A 22,600-nucleotide genomic window follows, 5' to 3' on the forward strand; every position below is an offset into this window, starting at 1 on the left:
TTAACATTTTCACTTTCCCAGCGCCTTCTGGTCTCAGGCACCCGGCGTGGCTGGGCCCCGGTTTTCGTTTCTGCTATCATTTACACCCAGAAGGTGAGCCGATGCTTCACGAACAAGAGGAGGAAAGGGAAACCCTGCTCAGGGTTTTAGGTCACAAAGCCTGGGGAAACCAGCACACAGCTCCTCTCACCAAAGGACCGAAGACCCCCTCTGCGGGGTCCCCTGTACCCCCGCCGCCCAGGCAGGGGAGAGTTTATTTTGTTATTTTATATGCATTTATGTGATCCGCTTGTTCTTCACTTGTTTTAATTTTACTGATGATTTTAATGTCTGCATTTACAACCTTATTTATTCTCATTATCTTGCTTTTTATGTATGTATGTATTTTTATTTATCATCCCCTGCTTTGTTCGCTCACGTATGACTTGTGACCTGTATTTCTGCACCACACTGTCTGTCCAACTCCCCTTCTCCACGCTGCAGCCTGGCTGCTGCTGAAGTTTTCTATCCAGGCTTCCATCAAGAGTGGAGGACCTTCTCAGTAATTCTAAGAGTAAGGCCCACGCGATAAGGGAAGATGCACGGCTTCCAGCTTGCTTCTCTGACCAAATCTGGACCACATGAAAAGTGGCATTAGGTATCTTCATCAGTACCAATGTCTCGGAACATGCAGTTAGCTCGCTAGGAACCAGACAGAACCTAAAACCCAAGCCCCGGTTGTATGTTTATAAAACAGGGCTCCTGGGTGGCCCCCAAATGGAACAGGATGAAAGTCCCCACAAGAAACCAAGAGGGTGGGGTTGGCAGTTCCAGGAAAGAGAAAACTGGGGGTATCTCCCTGTGCTGAGAGGCCCTGGCCGGCCACTGCCCACCTCCCAGTCACTTGCCTCGCTGCCATGTGAGAAACGACACAATGGGACACGGGCAGCCATTCTCCATGAGGGAACCTCTATGTGGCAGGCACTGGCTCCACGACACACGACGGGGTGGTTCAGCTCAGGAGTGGGCTCATTTGCCCTGTCCGCCTGGACACTCTGCCTGTCACTGTCTCCAGATCCGCCAGAGGCCTGTATACTGCGGAGGCCCCTGGGGGACTCAGAGACAGCGAGGGACTGAGGGTCACAGTCCTCTCAGGATGAAGGGCTTGAGTGTCCTGCTAGCCAAGAACTAGGGGCCGACCAGGAACTGCTGACGAAAAAAGCTTGGCTAGAAACGCAGTCAGGTGCCTGAGGGCACAGCCAGACACTGCGGTGATTAGAAACGGGGCGCTTTGCCCAGGGCTGTCTGGAAGAACCCTACCAGGGCACAGAGCAGGGTGTGTCGGGAGATGGATGGAGTGCACTGGCAAAGAGTATCTCTCTTGAAAGAACAGAAGAGGATACAGAATGCATAACACTAAAGAAGTATCACTTTGTAAAACTTAGGTCTATATTTTCACACCTGTGAATATCACTAGGGATAGATCCATAATACATTATTATACAAACACTTACATGTGCCATATACACATGGATATCTTTTTTTTTTTTTTTTTGGTACTGGGGATCGAACTCAGGTCCTTGCACTTGCGCAGCCAGGCGGAGAAACCACTGAGCTAAATTCCCCGCCCCACATGGATATCTTGATGTGCCTGATTGTTTTCCTCAAAAGTGATCACAGTATTTCTCATCTCTTCTGAGATGAAAACCTTGCCACTTCCTGATGAGAAGGTGTCATCTATGCTCTTCCCCTTGAATTCGTGGCGGGGGGGGGGGGTGTCTTTGTGGTCCCCTTGAATTTAAGTGGCTTGAGGAAAGATAAAAATGCAGTGGAACGGTACATGTGACTTCAAGGGGAGTTATAAAAGGTGGTGACAGCTTCCAAGTGGCCTGTGCTCTCTCCCCAGGGACACCCCTTTTCAAATCCGGTGCAGCCCACATGCAGGGCTTCCTGTTCGCAGCTGGGGCTGAGGTCCCAGGGAGTAGCCAATCCTCTGCCAGACAAGCGAGTGTACAATCCCAGCCTGTCACCATCTTCAGAGCCGCCCAGTGAGCCAGCACACAGCAGACATGAGCTGCCGCCACCAACCCTGCCCAAGTTACAGATAGGAGAGCTAAATATATGAGCATTATTGTTGTAAGGCACAAAGTTTTGGACTGGCTCATGACATAGCACTAGATAAGCAGAATTACTGGTTTGCAGTATAAAATGTCTTTTTCACTGTGAATTTTATGAAAAACGTTTGGGAAACTCTGAACTAAACTATCCATCTAAGCAAGAAGTCTATTCATTCATTTTCTATTAATTCATTGACTTATTTATTCAACAAATATTTGCAAAGACTGGTACTCTGCTGGGCAGAGTACACAGTACAAGGTACTCACTCTGTAATCCCAACATGCCTAAAAGGGCCAAACTCATTATCATTCCCATTTTACAGAGGGCAGAACAATACCCTGGTCCCCTAGATCTCAGCTGTGATCAGGGGAACAGGAAGCTTTTCCTTAAGACATGTTTCAAGAACTTATGTAACTTAAGATTTAGAATGGGCCTTAAAAATCACCTCACCCAACCATTCCACAGGGGAGAAGTCAAATACAGGAAAACAGAAGTGACTTGCCCATGTTTACAAAGCTAGTGAGTGGCAGAGTTGGGACTCGAATCTAAACACCCCAATGCCCAAGCTAGCTCTCTTTCTACCATGCCACCCTTCACCAGCACTACCTGTGACTGGTTCACACAGCCAAATAATTTCCTTCTAAAAAAGAATGGCAACCACAGTATGGGGGGTGTTTTCTAACAAGAATCAACCCAGGAAAGGGATTTGCCATGCTGTTATCCAGGTTTCTAACCTCCACCACCCTGACTTCCTCCACTCTCCCAACAGGACACCTCCCTCCCACCAAAACACCCACCCCAAGGGCTCACAGTCTCAAAGTCCCACACAGCCCTTCCTTCCCCTTCTTCTATTCCAGCCATTGTGCTCCAACCCTGTGTGTATTTTGTCTCCTTTAATATTCATAGGCCTGTTTATACCTAGGGAAACTGGGCCACAGGGAAGAAGATTAAGATATCTGCCCCAGGTCAGAAGTTGGAGGTTGCGACTGAAGGAGGGTGGGTTGTTTGATTCTGCATTGCTCCTTTTGAATCCCTCTGCCATCACCTGCAAAGAAAAGTCAGTTGGAAAACTGGAATCAGGTGGTGGCGCCTGATGGTGATGATAACTATGTAGCATCCATTCTGCAGTGGCTTCTAATTCCACCAGTCTAGACAAGCAGCAGTTGCTATTATTGCCTGTTCTGCAGATGACAAACTGAAGCTCAGAAATGATGAGCAATTGTTCTAAGGTCACTCAGTTAGGGTCAAGTTTGAATCCCAGACTTCCTGTTCTTTCCACTCACCCACTCCTAAAAGGAGCATGACGGTCCTCCCTGTCTTGACTATACTCATTAATACCTCACTTTCATTTCTTCTGTGCTCTTTCTTTAAAGGTACTTATCCTGGCCCCTCTCCTGCCTTCCTCCAGGCTACCAGGCCTCTAAATCACAGGAGGGATGGATGCCCCCAAGCCAGCCAAACTCCAGACTTCCTGAATCCTAACCCTATGCGGAAAAGGAAATTCCCACATGTCCTTTTATCTACAGAGCTTGTGGCACTTTTCCAACTAAAACAATGTACTTGCTCCCAATAGCATTATGAAAATGGCATTTTAAGAATACAGTTTTCATTAATGATATGGAAATCCCAGAGCAATAATCCAGCACCTCACTGCAAACCTGAATGACCATGTCCAGTTAGCTCTCAGATTGCCACCAAGTGTGAAATGTCACCAGCTAAAGACTTCTAATGAAACTCCTTCTCCCACAGGCTTCCCTCCTTCGTACCGCCCTTGGACACACAAAGCTTGGTAGAAACACTTGACTGGTGTTCAGGGCTTTTACTTCCAAGAGCTTATTTCATTAAAAAAGCATCTCTCTCCATCCTCAAAATTAAAACCCACGGTCCATTTCTTCAGCGGCATCCTTGGTCTACACTCTCATACTACCTCCGGGAGAAGGGGCCTCAGTTCTCAGTGTCTCAGCCCAGTCTGGTCCACTCTGCATACCAGAAGGCTTCTGAGGCCTCTGAACAGCCAAATAGCAAAGCAATGAGCTACAGGCACAACCACAAGTGTCAGTCAAGGACAGAAGACAGCCACTGCCACACAACCAGATTGCGTCCTAGTGAAATGATGTTCTAAAGAGATAAGAATCTTCAGAAGAAAACAGAAGAGACAAAGCAAGACTGCTATTTACATGTCAACCAGCAGTGACACTTCTGCTCATGTGCAACTTCAGAAAAGGGAGGGCCAAATAACAGAGCACCCCATCCTGTCGCCTCCCCTTCCCCTGCCCCGGACCCCTTCCTGCGTGGTTTCCCTGTGGCTCCAGACTATCGGGGGCCTGTGCATTTCCTACCACACCACCATGGTTATTCTGGAAGTGGGTGGCACAAGGAGATCGAAGTCTCCCACCCCAGCTGCATATCTCACCCCATCTGGGGCGCCAGAGTGAGAAAAGGCACAAAAGTGTCAACAAAGTAGCAATTCTGTCCCCAAACCCACTTCCTCTCCTGAATCTTGGTCATAAAATGTTTCCTCTAAGAATTAGATGATTTTTTAAAACATGTAAATAAAAAGGGAAATGCTTTTATAGAACATTATGATCCAAAAGAGTATGATCCTTTTTTTTTTTTTTTTGGTACCAGGGATCGAACTCGGGACCTTGAACTTGCGAGGCAGGTGGCAGAACCAGTGAGCTAAATCCTGGCCCAAGTATGATCCTTTTTATATGAGCAAAGAAGACCCCAATTTCCTGAAGCTTATCATCCTACCATTTCATGATCCTTTGAAAAAAGCACAATATGACAAGGATGATGAAAAAAGAATTCTTCTTCAGTGTGAGATTGGCAAAATATATACAACAAAAGAATTTAAGGAGGTTCAGAAGGCCTGACTACGTTCCAGATTCCCAAAAATCTCTAGTTCAAGACACTTCATGACTCCAAATGAATGGCTTAAACTGCCTACAAGATACCTAGAAAGTGAATTTTTTATAAGGAGCCGGTTAAAAGTGAAAGTGAATTTTAATAACAATAGTTTTGAGTGGAAACCCTTGTCAAGAGCTCCTTGTCTTCTGGAATTCCAGGAAGCAAGAAAAGCAATTATTTGCAGAAACAAAGGGCCATCCTTTCTGGAAAAAGAACCTCTCTGTTAGCAGGAGGGAAAGAACCCACGTCCCAAAGAGGCCAACTCTGAAGGGCGCTTGTTTTCACTGGACCTCAGCAGGAAGGAGAAAGGGCTGAAGACCAGGTCACAGTTTCAGCAACCAAGGACCACATATCCTGATACCTGACCTGTGAAAGGGACCCAAAAGGCCATTCCCAAGGAAGTTAATCTGCTAGCAGGAATCCTTAGGGGTAGGGTTGGAGAAGGCACTTAGGAAGTGTTGTGTCTCTAAGAAAAACCATGTGCAATAAACTTCATTTAGTTTTTGTAAGAAAAAAAATGTTCCCTCTAAGTGTCATCAGTCATACACACGTACAAGTCAATTAGAAACAACACATTAACTCACATAACCCAAGCTACGTGTGACCAAGCCATGGGCTATGGTCTGGATTTAGAATGTCTCTCAGAGGCCCATGTGTTGCAGGCTTGGTCCACAGCCTGGCACTGCGGGAGGTGGTGGAAACTTTAAGAGGTAGGATCTAGAAAGGCATCTTCTAGCCTTTGGAGGCATGCCTGTGAATGGAGACTGAGACCCAAGTCTCTCCTTTCTCTCTCTGTCACATCTGGAGCATGAGGTGCACTCCCTCCTACCCCATTTCTCCACCAGAGACCTAAAAGTAATGGGTCCCCACAACCATCGGCTAAAACTTTCAAAACCGTGAGCCAAAATAAACCTTTCATCTTTATAAGTTGATTTGTCTCAGGTATTTGTTAGAGTAACAGAAAGCTGACTTTCATTGGTCCCCTGAACTTTGAATTTTTTGATAGTAGCATGAGTGCCATTTTGTGCTGGGTCACTTTTTCATGAAATAGCTGATTCTTCTGTGCCCTGGAAGATGTTCAGCAGCATCTTTGGCCTCCACTCACTAGATGATTGTAGCTCCTTAACTGGGACAACCAAATCTCTCTTCAGACACTGCCAAATGTTTATGGGGGGCGGGGTACAAAATCTCCCCCAGCTGAAAACCACTGGGTTAACCTGAAGGAGGGGAAGCCTCACAAAGAAGTTTTCACTGGGGGATCCACCCTTTTGTCTCCCGTAACCCAACATGATGTTCTTTCTTCAATGCATTTCTGTCTTCTTTTCCCAGAATGTCTATGACTTCCTCTCTACTCTCCCAAACTGATGAGGGTCAGTCAGAGTACAGACTCCTCCATGGGGGGTTTAGGAATTCTTTTAGCCCATGCAGATCAGCTGCTACCATTCCTAAAGGGGCTTATCTGTGGACCACTGCAAACATTCTCAGTCTTCTTATGGAGCCGGTGCCAGGCTCCTGAGTACCAGGAGGAAGTAACCAGTCCTGAGAAGCACCAAGACTGGTGAAAGCATTAGAGTTCCAGTGTTATAGCCTGGTGCAGGACCTTATGGGAATACAAAAGTACAGGGTATTATGGGAACACAGAAGTCAAGTGCAAGGCATTATGGGATCACAGAAGAGTAGGGCATTATGGGAACATACAAGTTCAGTACAGAGCATTATGGGAACACAGAAGTATAGAGCATTATGGGAACACTGAAGTTAAGTGCAAAGTATTATAGTAGCACAAAAATCAAACTCCCACCTCTTGCACTGGAGGGAGAAGAGGAAGGAGAAGACATCCAAAGAAGTGGATGTTCAGGCCTAATCTTAAAAGACCAGTAGGAAGCAGGCAAGCAGATGGAGTGGGAGGGCAGATCTTGAGGTCAGGGAAAGGTAACACAGTGGGTTCTCAGAATAGCAACAGACTGCCAGAGGGCAGGAGAAAAACGAAAATAGCAAGGAAAGCGTGGTTGGAAAAAGCCAGAGACCACCCACAGCTAATCCACCTCAACAGCTCACTTGTAGCAGCAGCTCCCTACACAAACTTCCACACCCCAAGGACAGGTCTCAACTGGGACACCTCAGGGGGACCTCAGAGCTGCCTCTTTCTATGGCTGCCTCTGTGTGGGCCCCTCCGAGCAATGCTGTGCCACACTCAAGGCCACTGTACCCTTTCTGTCCTCATAGAAGGGGACAGGCCTACGGCGTCCAATGGACAGCCCTGCTCCAATGGCAATCACTACTTCAGGCTGGGACAAGGGTGCTAATCAATAAAAACAAGCAACTGAACTCAAGTGCATAGGAGCAGAGAGCCCTTGAGGAATGCATCTCTGATTTGCGAGGCAGTCAGGGCAGGGTGCTGTAAACCCTTTGCACATGCTGTTCCTTCTGTCTCAAATGCTGTTCCCCTCTCCCCCACCCTGGCTTCCTCTCCAAGCTAATTTTCTACTCAGATTCTCTCCTACCAACAAGGCTTCCTCAGCTCAGGAGCTACCTCAGACCCCGGTATGTGCTCTTATTTTTCCTTCATCTCTCTTACTCTAACTGTAATTAAATAATCAAGTGTGTTCTTACTTCCACCAGACTGTCAGCGCCAAATGAACAAAGCTCACGCCAGTCTTGGGCACCACCCCTCCAAGGAGTCTGCACAGAAGGACCCCTAGCACAACCAAGCAGGCTGTTACATTAAATGGCTGAGATATTTCCAGGCCAGCTGGTGAACAGCAACCGCCCAAACTGCACAGGGCCCTTCCATAATAGGGGTTCACTGCATTCCCTGGGGACAAAGGAGCAGCCCCTGAGGAGCAGGCTAGCAGGGGATGCCAAACACTTGCCTTCTGTCTAGCACTAATAGACTTGGAAAAGATGGGCTTCTTTCTCAATTAGCTTCATTGTTAAAAACCTAATTTTGGGGTTGGGGATGTAACCTAGTGGAAGAGCACACGCTTAGCATTAGCAAGGCCCTGGGTTCCATCCCCATTCTTTTATAAATAAAATAAATCCCTAATACTACAAATATGGAAATGGGGGAGGGACAAGGAGCACAAATCCGAGGGGATTTGGTACATATTCACCACGTATGCTCATATAATTAGGAACTAACTTCAAGGAACCTTTGTTTTTTGCTTACACATACACACCCACCTGCTCCGAGAAGGGCAGCTGAACCTTCAGAGAGTGGAAAGACAGGGAGATTTATGCTTCACTGTTTACTCTTTTGCATCTCTGATTTATTTATTCTTAGTGGTCCTGAAGATCAAACTCAAGGCCTAAAGCTTTCTAGGTAAGTGTTCTACCACTGAGCTATAGGCCTAGCCCCAGTATTTTTGAATTCTGAACCATATGTGTGTATATTACCTGTGATAAAGATACACGAGTAAAACAAGTTCAAATATTAAATTTCAAAAGTATATAAAATTTAATTTTAAAACAAAAGTAAAACATGAATATGTTTTTTTAAAAAAATCTAACACTACAGTAGGAAATAAAACGAAAATGAGTTCTTCCTCCTCCATCCTCAAACAAGGTGATTGTGAACAGTTTCTTGCATATTCTCCTAAAACAGCGTATATTACAAATAACTAACTCAAATAGATCCTGCGATACATTTAATTTCATCTCTTACTTTTTCACTTACTCTGACTTGGAGATCTTTCCTTATCGGCATATGTAACTCTAAATGATGGTTTTATAGACAGCAGAGTATTGTTGTATGAATTTGATGCAGCTCACAACTAATCTGCTCTCCCTACATAGACACAGAGGTAGTAACTGTTTCAAGTTACCCAATATTATAACTAATGCTGCAATAAACAGTTGTGCTAATGCAACTAAACAAATTCCCAGAAGTAGGTTTGCAGGGGTGAAGGCCGGAGCAATTTCAACTTTGACAGCTGTTGCTGAATTGCCAGGCACATATTTCATAGGTCTGTGGCTTTGCTTTCTCCATTTGTATGGCAGGAAAGTACTGATGGGCTATTGGGTTGCTCCCATAAAAGCCTCGGCTAGCCTGAGAGACACAAGGCAAGATCATTTCATGTGACATTCAGTCAAAGGCATAGTGTTTGCAAGACTCCAACTTGCAGCTCTGTCTGGGACTAGTTATACTGATGGCTCGAGGCCAGGCTGCTGGGCCAACAGCCCCAGCCTCAGATTCCTGGGACAGCGAGTCTCCATGTCCTGTGGTCAAAGCAGGACATGCAGTCCCATGTCCAAGAGGACCTTGTGTTTGCCTCAAGTCAAGAGAAAGGGACAGACCAATCCAAAAGCCACGGATCACAATGGGAAGTCAGAAAGTCCCATCCTTAAAGCCCCAATCCCAGAGGATTTCTGCTGCTTTTCCCTTCTCCCTGCTCCGTCACAGAGTTTCCAGGATGATATATCACAGCTTCCTGAAGACTTTGTTTTTGAAAATGTCCTTCCTCTATCCTTGGCCAATGCAGTACACAGGCAGGACAAGGACTGTCTTTCTCTAAAAGCCTCTCTTCAATCTCTTCACAGCCACGCTCGAATGCAATGCTGTTCAGCAGAACCTTCTGCAATGCTAGAACTGCTTTCTGCGCTGTCCAATGTGGGAAACACCACCCATGTGCAATCACCTTGCACTTGGGATGTGGCCAAAAAACTGAAATTTTCACCTTATTTTCCTTTAATTGCTTTAAATGTACATTACACATAGCTGGTAGCTAATGTTAGCTAGAGCAGCCATAATGCTTTCTAAACTACAGGGGTATTTTTAATCCAGATCTCTCTCAAGTAGTCCATTTCAAAAGGCAGCAAGTGAGGTACAGTAGTGCACATCTGTAATCAATCCTAGCACTCAGAAAGCAGAGGCAGGAGGATGGCAAGTTCAGGATCATCCCGGGATGTGTAGTAAGACCCTCTCCCAACAAAAAGTGGGCATGAGGGGAGGGAGACAAACCAACCCTCCATCCATCGCAATGGATGTATACGAATGTATAGCAATGAGTGCAACCTGGGCCAAAGCATCAGCCGTGACCTTTGGTAGTCACTGCTTCCATCTGGCCACACACTGCTGGCCACCAGACAAGAAGGCATTACTGGTCCACTGGAGTCTGCAAAGAAAAGATGCCCTTACTCGTCCTTCAACAAATAGCTGGTTCAGCTGTGCTGTGGGGGTTACAGAGAAACAGGTGCTGAGGCAGTGAGTGAAGGGGAGCAATACAAATGCATATGGAGGGAAGGGGGACATCTTATGCTGAGCATTCTATGGACATTTTCAACATGTTTCATGTTTTTCAGCTTAGTGGACAAGACACGTAAATGCTAAGTGACAATGTGACACAAAGCAGGCTGCAAGGAGCTCAAGGACCATGACAGGCACACACTGAGTGCCAGTACTGGGCACCTGCACTCCAACCTCTGCCTCCCCATCCATGGTTGTGACCATTCCATACAACCTGGAATAAAGACACTGTACACAGCACTGTTACCTAAGACCAAAAAGAAAGTTCTGGGACAGAAAGCAACAAAACCAGGAAGGTACTAAGAATACGATTACAGTACCTTCTCTATGCAGAAATCTGCTTGCTATTGCCTCTGGGAAAATTCAACACTATCAATGTAAAACTTTACCTTCTCAAATTTAATGGAAGTTTAAATTTTAAAACCATGGACTGGACTCTAAACTAGCAATACTTTATCCAAATGTTCGAGACTATAAGTGTTTCAGATTTCAGACTTTTTTCAAATTTCAGAATATTTACAAAGACTTTACCAGTTGAATATCCCCAGTGCAAAAATCCAAAATCGGAAATGCTCCAAAACCCAAGTCTGTCATAAAGTTCTGGTGTTTTGGAGCATTTCTGATTTTGGATTCTTAGACTAGGGATGCTCAATCTGTATGCTAATATCTAGTCATCTATACCACCAGGCATGCATGATGGACATGACATGCATGTTATTTATATTATTACTAAGCTTCAACACAAGTCACTCCGAAAAATGAGCACTGCTGTTCCATTTTGCAGATAAGAAACTGAGGCCCAGGGGCCAAGTACTGACCCAGGATTCTAACCCAGCCCTTCTGAGGTCTGGAGTCCACCCCGAAGCCCAGGGGTGAGCACTGTTGCACCATATACAATGTCAGCAGAACCCCCAGGAGTGAATCTGTGCAGCAGCTGGTACTAAGGCTGGCGATGTTCAGAGAACAGAATTGTTAACCCAGGCACAGTGGATTTTATAATTAATGTTTACAGAGGTAACAGAAACAGAAATTAATACCCTCTAGGTAGATGTGATTTTAGTCATTGAATGAGGGCAGAATCATAGACATGAAGGCCAACTGCATTTCACTTCTAGAAAAATCCATCCCTATAATCCAGATACTTGGAAATTAACTGTTTTAGGTTTGCTAGATACAAGATTAAAGATAAGTTTACTCAAATATTTTACTCAAAAATTTTAGATTTGATTTTCTTAAGACAGCCTCTGTCAACACAATAATAGGGACATTTTTTAGTGTTGGAGGTTGAACTCAGGGCCTTGTGCATGCCAAGCATGTATTCTACCACTGAGCTACACTGTCATCTGCAATAGGATCATTTTTTAAATGCTTATAATCATGTCCAGCCAGAGGAAAAAGAAAATAAGAGAATAAACAAAATTAAGCCAGCTACATGCCTGAAATCCCAGCACTCTGGAAGCTCAGGCAGGAAGACCATGATTTTGAAGTCAGCCTGGGCAATTTAGTGAATACAATCTTACTTCAAAAAAACAAATGTGGGCCCCGCTCCGGGGTCCGCTCCCCACACGCGCACACGTGCATGCGCGCACACACACAGGTGCACCCACTCGCGCGCACACCACCCTCACCACTGCTCCCGGACGCTGCAGCTGGGGTTCCGCAGCATCTCGCACAGCGCGCTCAGGCCCGGGTCCCCCAGCACGTCGTCCCTGAGGTCCGGCTCCCAGAGGCTCGGCGTGGCGCTCAGAGCCCCTAGGAGGCCCTGGCAGATGCTGGGGTCTGGTAGCAGGAACTGTATCGGCCTTATGGTGGAGTAGGACTCAACTCTTGTCTGCTCACAGAAATATGAATGTGAGCAATAATTCAAATTTATTAAAGGATATAAAGACAAAATGGAAGCGAAAATGAACATGAAGACCAAAGTAGCCTAGTTAGATTAAATATGAATATACCATCACCTACATACTTCACAAGTTACAAAAAGTCAAGGGAAAAAAGAGAAATTCGGAAGCACCAAGAATAAAGAGACTCAGTACATACAAAGGAAACCCTCTACAGCCATGAGCGGATTTCTAAGAAGAATCTAGTAGGCCAGGATATAGTGGGACAATATGTCCAGTATCAAAACAAAAGAAAAAAACAACCAAGTGTACAATATCTAGAAAAGCTGTCCATAGAAAGGAAGATGATAAAGGACTTTTTCAAACAAAAGTTGTGGTGGGGATCAACATTAGATCAGCTTTATAAGAAATGCTAAATGGAGTTCTTTAAATTGAAATAAAGGAAGCAAATTAATAACACAGAAACATATAAAAGTATAAAACTCACTAAAGTGCAGACACAGTCAAATTCATAATACTATAATATTAGAATGGTGGTTTGTAAACCAGATGTATCTTCAAGGTGAAAAGTAAGGGCAATTATTAAAATAATAGTAGGTGTGATAATGTATTAAGAGATATAAAAACAAAAATGGTGTGAATGGTGACATCCAAAGCATAAAACAGGGGGGAGCAAAAACAGAAATATTCTTCTGTGACTAATTTTATTTATCAACATAATAATTTATAAAGTGTTTTATGTATGGCTCATGATAATCACAAAACAAAACTCTGTAGCATAAATGCAAAAGAATAGAAAGGAAAGTGTCAAAGTAAACCATTATAGGAAATTATCTAATCACTAAAGAAGGCAGCAAGAGAGAAAGGAAGTATGAATGTGTACCACCACAGAGAACAATTCACAAAAGGGAGTTGTAAAATCTTACTTATCAGTAACTACTATGAATGCAAGTGGATTAAATTCTCTACTCAAAAGACACACAGAGGTGAAGTGGATTTTTTGAAAGCCACCAGGAATGCGCTGCACACAACAGACTCATCACCTTCATGAGCACAAAATAAAAGGAAAGGCATGGAAAAACACATTCCATGAAAAAAAAAATCAAAAGAATAAGTGTAGTTCCACTTACTTCAGATTAACAGGCTTTACCTCAAGAAGCTGTTAAAAGTGCAGACAAGGCCATTTCGTGGTAACAAAGAGCTGGCTTTCGTGTGCGTCTGGTGTTACCCTCTCTGCCCTCGTTCACTCTAACTCTGCTTCACTGTGTGCCGAGAACGAAGACCTCCATGGCTACACGCGAGAACGTGCCCAGGAGAAATGATGAGCTGCGTACCTGCTACGACAAAACCCTTGATGATCTTAGTAAAATCTCTTATTATGAATATATTTTGTTCAACCATATCATAATAAAGAGAAACTGGTTTTCCATACTCTTACATGCTCGTTCTCATTTCCTTCTTCCTTCTCTCCTTGCTGCTTTCCTTCTTTCTGTCCTTCCTTTATTTTTTGGCCAAAATTTCAAATAAAACATCGTTTTTCAGCAAAAAAAAAAAAGCCAAATGCGGCTGTCTCTAAAGGCAGACCCAACCCAGAGAGGCCCCGGCACTCAGTCCCCCAACCCTTCTCTGCAGCACCACGCCAGGCTCACAGTCTGGCCATCTATGCAACTGTCTCTTGAACAAATGCCAGAGCTGAGGTTCCATGCCTTCCTTCCGTTGTATGTGAGAAACAACCCATCTGCATTTCAGGAGTTTTCTTTGTACACAGAGGAGCTGAGCCAGTGATGTAGGTTGGCATTCACGAACCGCTTACCAATGTGCTGGGCCCTGGACTAAGCATCACACAGGTACTGTCCCTTAATCTTCATAGCACCCCACTTTGCAGATGAGGAAACAGGTACTGAGCTATGAAACCGCACAGTCTTGCTCGACCAGTGGTTCTCCATGTCTGTACCCGTCTCAAAGGGAACGGGGGATACTTCTGAGAACCCCAGGGCCTACGCTCCACCCCCAGAGCTTCTTGTACTCCTTGCTCTTGGACACAGTCTGGGCACCCAGACTTTTAAAGCTCCCTGGGTGACTCTAAGGAGCAGTCGAGACTGAGGACCAACCTGACATGGAGCTCAGGGTAGAGTTCTTGCCTAGCATGTGTGAGGCCCTGGGTTCCATTCCCAGCACAGGGAAAGGAACAAAAAGAAAAACCAGATTGAGAACCCTGTAAAAAGGCAAGTCAGTAGAGGAGGCAAGATCTGCGCCCAGCCTCTCCCAGCCCAGTCTTCACTGCTTACCCTCTGCTGACCTCCATGGTGAACTGAGCAACACTGGGTGCTGGCCATGGATAAGAACTGTCCTGGGAGGGGCCGGGGATTTAGCTCAGTGGTTCCACCACCGGGCTCACAAGCGCGAGGGCCCGAGTTCAATCCCCAGTACCCCCCAAAAAAAGAACTGTCTTGGGAAATCTAAGCTAGACCAATTCTCCCATGCCAGGCTGCCCATCCCCCAGCAGGCAAGGCCTTGCCATGTAAGAGTTAACACGAGCTCTGTGCATGAACAGGGCTGCCATCTGCAATGCCATCACCAACCGTCCATGACTCTTTCCAGTCCTCTGGCGCCCCAGACAGCCCTCCTCGTCTCTGGGTGACCACGAGTTCAGACCTCCTCCCTTCCCAGGACTGGCTTGGTCTCCTGGCAGCAATTTTGCTAACAAATGTTTTCAGATATCAAAACCAGACATGTTTCCTGTTAAATCAGAGAACAGCTTTCAACGTAAATTGTACTTGGGTTATTACCCAAACATCCCTAGTCCATCTTAAGAAACACAGAGCCCTTTAAATACTTTAAAATAAATGCTTGTGCTGTTATTGCTTGCCAAAATTGCCCTGGTGCCTGTCTGTCCTGCTCTCGATACGTCCCCTACCACTCCCCTCTTCCCCGCTGGCCCTCTGCACATACAGGAACCGCTGTAATTATTTGTGGATTGAGATGGACAGCAGGAAAAAGAGTAAGGGTGGGCCTGGTACATCGGTGCCTTCATCTGCTAATCAAAAAGTAATAAGATCTGGTGAAGAAGCCATTCCACAGTCCACATCTGCCAGAGCTGACATCATTTCATTCTACCCTAAGGATTTAACGTGAGTTCTTCATCTCTCACTCTCCCTACAGAAGCCAGTGTGGTGGCTGCAGCCACGGCAGGGCCCAAGTTTCTTATGGACTCTGGGACTCACCTCCCCTTTGGCTCCAGGTCCCCTATGGGCGTCTGCTCTTCTTCGCCCTCCCACACCCACGCTGTCTCCACAGAGGGGACTTGGACTCTCCTCTTTTCCGAACTGGTGGGACCTGGGATGAAAAGCTCCTTCGAAAGCAACAAGTCTGAGGCCACTGTGGATGTCAGAGCCATTTCCAACGAAATGTGGCACACATGACTCCTTCTCCCACAGGTGAGCATTGTCCAACAAAAAAGGAGAAGGCATCTGCAGTTAGACTTGTCTCCAATTTCATGCATTATGTAGAAAAGATACCCTTTTGTGGAAATTGCTAAAAGTGAATATTAAGAGTTCTCACCACAGACATAAAAAGGTAAGCATGTGAGGTAAAGTCATGAATATGTTAATTAACTTGCCTTAGCAGTTCCACAGCGTATACATAATTCAAAACAACACACAGCAATCCAGCATCCCCACGTCTAGTTATACACAAAGGAACTGAAGTCAGTAGGCTGAAAAGACATTTCCATTTCCATGATCATTTCAACATCATTCACAATAGCCAGGATATGGAAGAAACCTAAATTTCCATCAAAAGATGAACAGATAAAGAAAATGTGGTACCAATACATTATGGAATACTCCCCAGCCTTTTAAAAGAAGGAAACTCTGTCATTCGAGACAACATGGATGGACAAATTGGAGGACAAAGTGAAATCCGGACAGAAAGACAAGTACTGCAGGCTTTTACTTATATGTGAAATCTAAACAAGACAGTCTCGTAGAAAAAGGAAAGGTGGTTTCCAGAGAACAAGGGACAAGAGGAAGAATGGGGGAAGCGGAGGTGCTGATTAAAGGGCACAAAGTTTCATTTAGACTGGAGGACTACAGTTTAGTGATCTATTGCACAGCATGGCAGCCACAGTCAATAACAATTATTGTACATTTCAAAACTGCTAGGAGATTTTCACCATTCTCCCTACAGAAAAAGAATGAATTGGGCTGGGGATGTAGCTCAGTGGCGCTGCGCCTGCCTGACAAGCACAAGGTCCTGAGTTCAATTCCTGGTACCAGGGGAGAAAAAAGAAAAAGAAAATGAATGAATTGGTAAGGTGATAGGTACTTGAATCCACTTGACTGAATCTTTCTATATCATGTATACATAGATCAAAATATCATACTACATCCCCTAAGTATACCCAATATTATTTGTCAACAAAAATAAAATTTAAAACTGTGCCTGATAAATGTACACAATTTTTATTTGTCCACTATTCAGGCAAATACAGGCCTGGGGGTGTAGCTCAGCAGTAGAGTACTTGCCTAGCATGCATGAGGCCCTGGGTTCAATCCCCAGCACCACAAAAAATACAATAAACAAATGCATTTTGTTAATGATCTCACTCCACTATAAAAGTCAACCGCCTCGAATTATGAATGAATCTCTCCCAGAAAGGAACATGATTAAAATCCAAGGCTCAGTCTTGCAATGAAACAGCACCCTGATCGTTGAACAGGGTAACAACCAGCTTCTGCCACACGGGCAGACTAAACATGGCAATGGGAAAGGGCTGAGCAGCTGGCCAGTGAGGCGGGAGGAGCAAGCACCCTGGCAGCCTTCCAAGCTTACAGATGCCCAGCGATGCCTGTCTTCATGTGGGGCCCGACTTCCTGAGCTCACGTCTCATATTCATATTTGAGTGGGGAGGAAATAATATGCATCTCAATGAGATCTCCAGGCTGTTGGTTGCCAAAATCATCCATCTGATCGCAGCGCAGCAATAATGTTCTGCACTTGGACTGTGCCCTTAATACAAAGAAACAATGATCCAATCCCTCCTTTTCCTTATATCAGAATAGCTGTAGAATTAAAACAATCTAGGAAACAAACCTTTGCTTCATAATTTCCAGGGCCAACAGTAAGTAGATTTGTCCTTAGGCAATGCCTGGCTGTTTTCCTCTCGAGGCTATGGTTCTGAAATGGAGAGAAGATTCCTATGGCCAAAGAACAGGGAGGGGAGGGCTGCTGGGTCTGGAGCCCCTGGTCTTCCGGAGAAAGATAACATTTCCACTTATTCCTGAACACTCAAGAAGAGGTTTGCTCTGTAACAAGAAATCTTAATGCGAATACGAAGAGGACCCACAGACATCAAAGGACAAGGCTAATCTTTAAGTCACCCGCAGCCTCAGGCCATGTGGGATACAGTCTTGTCCCACTGGATGATGGCACAGTCCCTATGTCCAAACCTGGGCTGTTCTGAGCCTCTCGGGTGGACACCACAGCATAGATCTAAGCTCTGCATACAGCATCGCACCCCAGAGGCAGTGAGTGCAGCAGCCTTGGTTAAAAGCCCTGTACGGCATGGCCGGGGGAAGGCTGGAGAAAGTCCACTTGTTCAGCCCAAGGAAGAAAGTAATCCTGGCAGGAACAAAAGCGACGGCGCTGGATTTCGCACCTACCATGCTGCCCACTTTGCTAACAAGCACAGTCCAATTCCAGGCATAATCGGGCCATGAACTGAAGGTTCACAAAGCCACAGCCTAGGAACTCCAACATGGCAGGGACAGGCTTCTATAATAGCCACATTATTAAGTGCAATTTATTTTCAAGCCCTCAAACACAGGTCTATTCACTTGTGGCTCCCAAAATTGAATCCTAAGAACCAGTACCCTGGGGACCCCAGGAGGAGGAGGGCAAAGCAGCCAATCAGAGAAGTGCGTTTGCTAGAACCAGGTTGGATGGGAGATGGGTTCTCTCTCCCGGTGGCCCTGACCTCTAAGCCCAAGGCTGCTACAGTGTGGGGAGGGCCATCCTTATAAAAAAGCCTGAAAACAGCCCGAGGTGAGGGCAGAGGACAGAGGGAAGCTAAGAGAGGCTGGGTGACAGCCGAGGGTCAAACCACACCTCCTGTGGCCACCTGCTAATCCCACAGTGACCTTCTCAAGCAGCAGCACTGGCAGACACTGCTGACACTGGCAGCAAATCACCTGTGTGCAGGAGGCAGGAGGCAGAGGGTAGGAGCACCGATGCCTCGAAAGTTAATGGGGTCCTAAGAAAGAGCAAAGGTCAGCGTGTTCCTGCTTATCTGTGCCGCTGAGCGGGAAAGGATTTCGGGCCTCACTGAGACTGCCCTCATTTCACCAGTGGGCATCAACACACCTCTTATCCTCACCAGATTCCCTCTAATTTTTAAGTGACCATCTCTAGTGCCCATCTGGCTCTAGGTGTCAAAGATTACTGGCACACATTTGCTAACATGAAAGGGACACTTTGGGACCCTATGTGCTGAACCTTCAAACCTGGATGTGAAGGTCAGCAGCTCACTGATTTTACCGTCATTATGAAAGAGCAGAGAAGATTCAAGCTAGAAGACGGATTACTGTACTAGGGCTGCTGGGACCAATTTTAAACAACAGATCTCCTGTACACATCCAACATCTAGTTATGGGCAGGGTCGGCTGCTTCTGAGAAAGAATCTGTTCCACGCCTCTCCTCAGCTTCTGCTGTGTGCCAGTCATCTTTGGCGTTCCATGGCTTGTGGACGGACACCAACCACTCTCTGCTTAATGGCCCTAGGGCATCTTCTCTGTGTTTATGACTCTGTGTCAGAATTTCTACTTTTTATTAAGGACACAATCATATTGAATTAGGGTCCACCTTGGTGAACTCAATTTAATTTGACCCTGTTGCCAAATAAGATATCCGGAGGTCCTTAGGGGTTAGAACTCTAACATATTTTTATAGAAGGGCGTAAGTGCATCCATAATAGAAGGGATCTCATAGATCCAGGGATTTCCAAAATGTGTTTTATGGAACACCAGGTTTTAAAAACGCTCTTCCAAAAGTGAATCCTCTGGACAGGAAGTCTGCCAACGACTCCAACTCTATCCTAGAGAGTTGCCATGACAACACAAGTTTTAGAAGCACCCACTGTTTGTCAGACACAGAGCCTGCTCTGAGACTCCAAAAATAAGTAAGACCTGGTCACTGCTGAGGAACTAGGTTTTCTGGGGGTGAGGAGTGGGAGTTAATGTGAGAGGTACGCGTACCGTAGAGGTAGAACCAGACGCTGGGAGCCAGGGGAGGGGAGCTGATCTCAGCCTTGGAGGATCCGGGGAAGGGCATGAAAGAGGCTTCCTTCCCAGAGGCCAACCTCCCTGAGGTGTGCCTGTGTTTTTTCAATTTGTCATTTAAAATATTTTTAAATTTTGAATTCAGAGCGCATATTTAAGACATACAGTGTGATATTTCAATCGGCAACAATCAGATCAGGGTAACTGGTGGCCCCGTCACCTCAAACATTTAACATTTCTCTATGTTGGAAACACTGAAAATCGTCTCCACTAGCTGTTGCGAAATAGTCAATCACAGTCTCCTACTGCGCTACAGAACATGAGAAGGGGTTCGTCCTACCCAATTGCACATCCGCCATCCCCATGTACTTCCCAGGCTCTGGAAACCGCTATTCTCTCTGCTTCTAGAAGATGGACATTTTTAGTTTCTGTACCTTAGTAAGAACATGCGGTATTCGTCTTTCTGTGCCGGGCTTATTTCACTTAACAAAATGTCCTCTGGTTCTATCCATGTGGCTGCAAAAGACAGTTCTTCTTTCCTTTTTATGGCTCAGTGAGTTTTAAAGAGTATATTGGAGGTTTCGAGGCAAAGCCACCAGAGAAAGGGCACCACTATTAAGAAGGGAAGGGGACAGAGGCACAAAACAGCCTCCATCTGAGGCACTGTCACATGGAACCCTGCTCAGTGATGGAAGATAGGGCAGGGGGAGGAAGACGCAGGGAGGGCTGCCAGAGGCCTCAGATCCATCTTTGGGAGGGAGGCACTAGAAGTGTTCACAGTAGTTTCCCTTATCTGCATTTCGGTTTCTGTGGTTTCAGTTACCCTTGGGCAATTGCAACCCAAAAATGTTACATGGAAAATTCCAGCAATAAGCAACTTATGAGTTTTAAAGTGCCAGCCTGGTGAAACCTCACACCATCCCGCTCCATCCCACCACGATGTGAAACATCCCTGTCCAGCACAGACGGGCTGTGTTCGCCACCCGCACCATGAGTCACTTAGTGGGAGGCAGCATCTCAGGTCCCTGGCCCCTTCGCTGCCTGTGCTCTTACTGGTCTCCACCAAATAAGGATGCCACCAACACTTCTAAAAAGAAAAATGAGTTTCTAAATCCCACAGCCACAGTGAGCCTTTCTCACAAATGCTAAGAGGGGCAGCAGCTGAATACCCAACTAATCAGGGCTGACTCTAAGCAGAGAGAGGGAGGCTTAAAGAATCAATAACAGATGATCCTCAACTTGCAATGAGGTTCCAGCTCAACAGAAGCATCAGAGGGAACCTGGTGGGCTGAACATGCATGTAAGGCCCTTGACCTGCCAAACGCCTAGCTGGGCCACACAGCACACTGCAGCGCAGTGGTGGTTGCCCCCTCGTGACCGCAAGGCTGAGTGGGTGCTGAGCTCACTGCCCCCACTCCGTATCACAGAGAGACTCACACTCCATATAGCTAGCATGGGAAAAGATTCAGATTCAAGCTGGGGATTTAGCTCAGTGGCACTGCGCCTGCCTCACAAGTACAAGGTCCTGAGTTTGATCCCCAGTACTGGGGAAAAAAAATTCAGATTCAAAATCCTGAGTATAATTCTACTGAATGCATATCACTTTCACACCATGTTAAAGTAAAACAAGTCACTAAGTCCAAGCATTACAGGTTGAGGACCATGTGCACTTAGATTTCAGTCCTCATGGTCCATAAATGGTATGACAGCCAAATACGACAGTTCAGATTCTTCTCTATACTGTACTTACAGACTCGGGGTGCAAAACCCTACCTTGCCCAAACAGAACTCCATGGGTCCCTAAAACATCCAGGAGAAGGTGTGCGGTTGCTAGTCGAAGTTCCTGAAAACAGTCTATGTATACTCAGGCTAAGACCTTTCGCTTCCTCCCAGCCATCTTTCTCCAGCCCTAATGTTTCCCAAACTTATACACACCAAACTGGCTTTGTTGCCTGGGTGCTGGGGCATGTGCGTGTGACCCCAAAGGGATTAAAGCATCCTGCTGCCCAGGTGAGAAGCCCCACCCTAGCCAGCTCTGCCCTGGATTCTCCTCCATCCTCTGCAATGTCAGGCTGGGCCATGCTTGCCTGGCTGAGTTTTTATACCTGAGCCATGGATGATCTGGCTACTCCCTGGGATTCCACGTGGTGCTGGTGAGGACATCAGTACTCAGAAGGGACAAAGGGAGCCACCCCCTGTGCTGTGGATTGGCACTGGGAATTGCACAGCGATGAGGGGCTTGCCTCTGCCTACTCCAGTCACTCTGAAAGTCCAAGACCATCCCCGGGTTGGGTAAGAGGGGATCTGGTAGGAGGGGACAGGGGACTTGGGATAAGCTCCTACCCATGGCTAAGATTTATTACAGCGAAGGCAGATAAACCAGCTGAGGGAGAAAGGGCCTGGGTGGGAAGCAGAGGAACCCTGGCATGAGCTACCTAGAGGCCTCTCCCAGTGGATTCAGACCCAACACGCCCACCTCCCTCAGCACCCAGGCCGTGAAGCGCTGTCTACCAGGGATGCTAGTCTGGAGCTCCCCACACTGGGCTTTACGGTGGGGCTGGCTGCTCAGGTAGCCAGCCTCTGCCTGCCATGTCCCCAAATTCCGGACTCCCAGATGGAAAGCAAGGTTTCTGTACCAACCCGGCTGTTTGCACAGGGTAGGCGCAGGGAGCCCCTTCCACCATTTAGGAAACTGTTTGTCACTTGAGTTCTAGGGGCTCAAGCCAACAAGCAGCTCTGACCAAGGGCAGCGGACTCGGGCCTGAACAAGGAGTGAAGCAAGGCTCAGGCAGGGTGTGTGGCATCCAGACCACAGCTGCCTGCAGACTGTCCCAGCTCACCTTGACAAGTGGCCCAATCTGATGGGCTGCTGTCATGTGTGTTCTGGTTCCCTCTCGACAACCCCTGCCAGAGTTCTCAGTGGACCACACGGAATTCCTGGAGTCAGAAAGTCCCGCAAGAACATCTGGTTCGGTCGGCTCAGATACAGACCAGGAAAAAGGCCCCCTGGGATGCTAAGTGACATGGCCAGCGCAGGTCCAGAGTTGAAACCCTTTCTGCGTTGCCAGATTTTCCTGGCCCCAGAAGCGGGAACGGCTTTTGACACTGAGCAGGCCCTAAGCCATGGCTCTCAGCCACGACCACAGGCCCGGGACAGATCGGCAGCACAGAGGCCCAAGCCCAGGGACCAGCTCTGCTGTGCAACTCGGCCTGGTGAGGCCAGGGAGGAG

The 22,600-nt window shown here is 46.5% G+C and overlaps 1 protein-coding gene and 1 pseudogene across 1 annotated transcript in view; one reads left to right on the top strand and one right to left on the bottom strand.

Annotated features, from left to right (window-relative positions):
* Positions 1 to 22,600, bottom strand: part of Gfod1 (Gfo/Idh/MocA-like oxidoreductase domain containing 1) — a 110,064-nt gene that overhangs the window by 54,867 nt on the left and 32,597 nt on the right. The window lies entirely within an intron of this gene.
* Positions 4,367 to 5,525, top strand: LOC147826197 (protein FAM228B pseudogene; annotated as a pseudogene).

This window comes from Heterocephalus glaber, unplaced genomic scaffold, assembly GCF_053883595.1.
Source record: "Heterocephalus glaber isolate CG9 unplaced genomic scaffold, H.glaber_assembly_v1.0 deba00001472, whole genome shotgun sequence".
In the NCBI taxonomy this organism is placed as follows: domain Eukaryota; kingdom Metazoa; phylum Chordata; class Mammalia; order Rodentia; family Bathyergidae; genus Heterocephalus; species Heterocephalus glaber.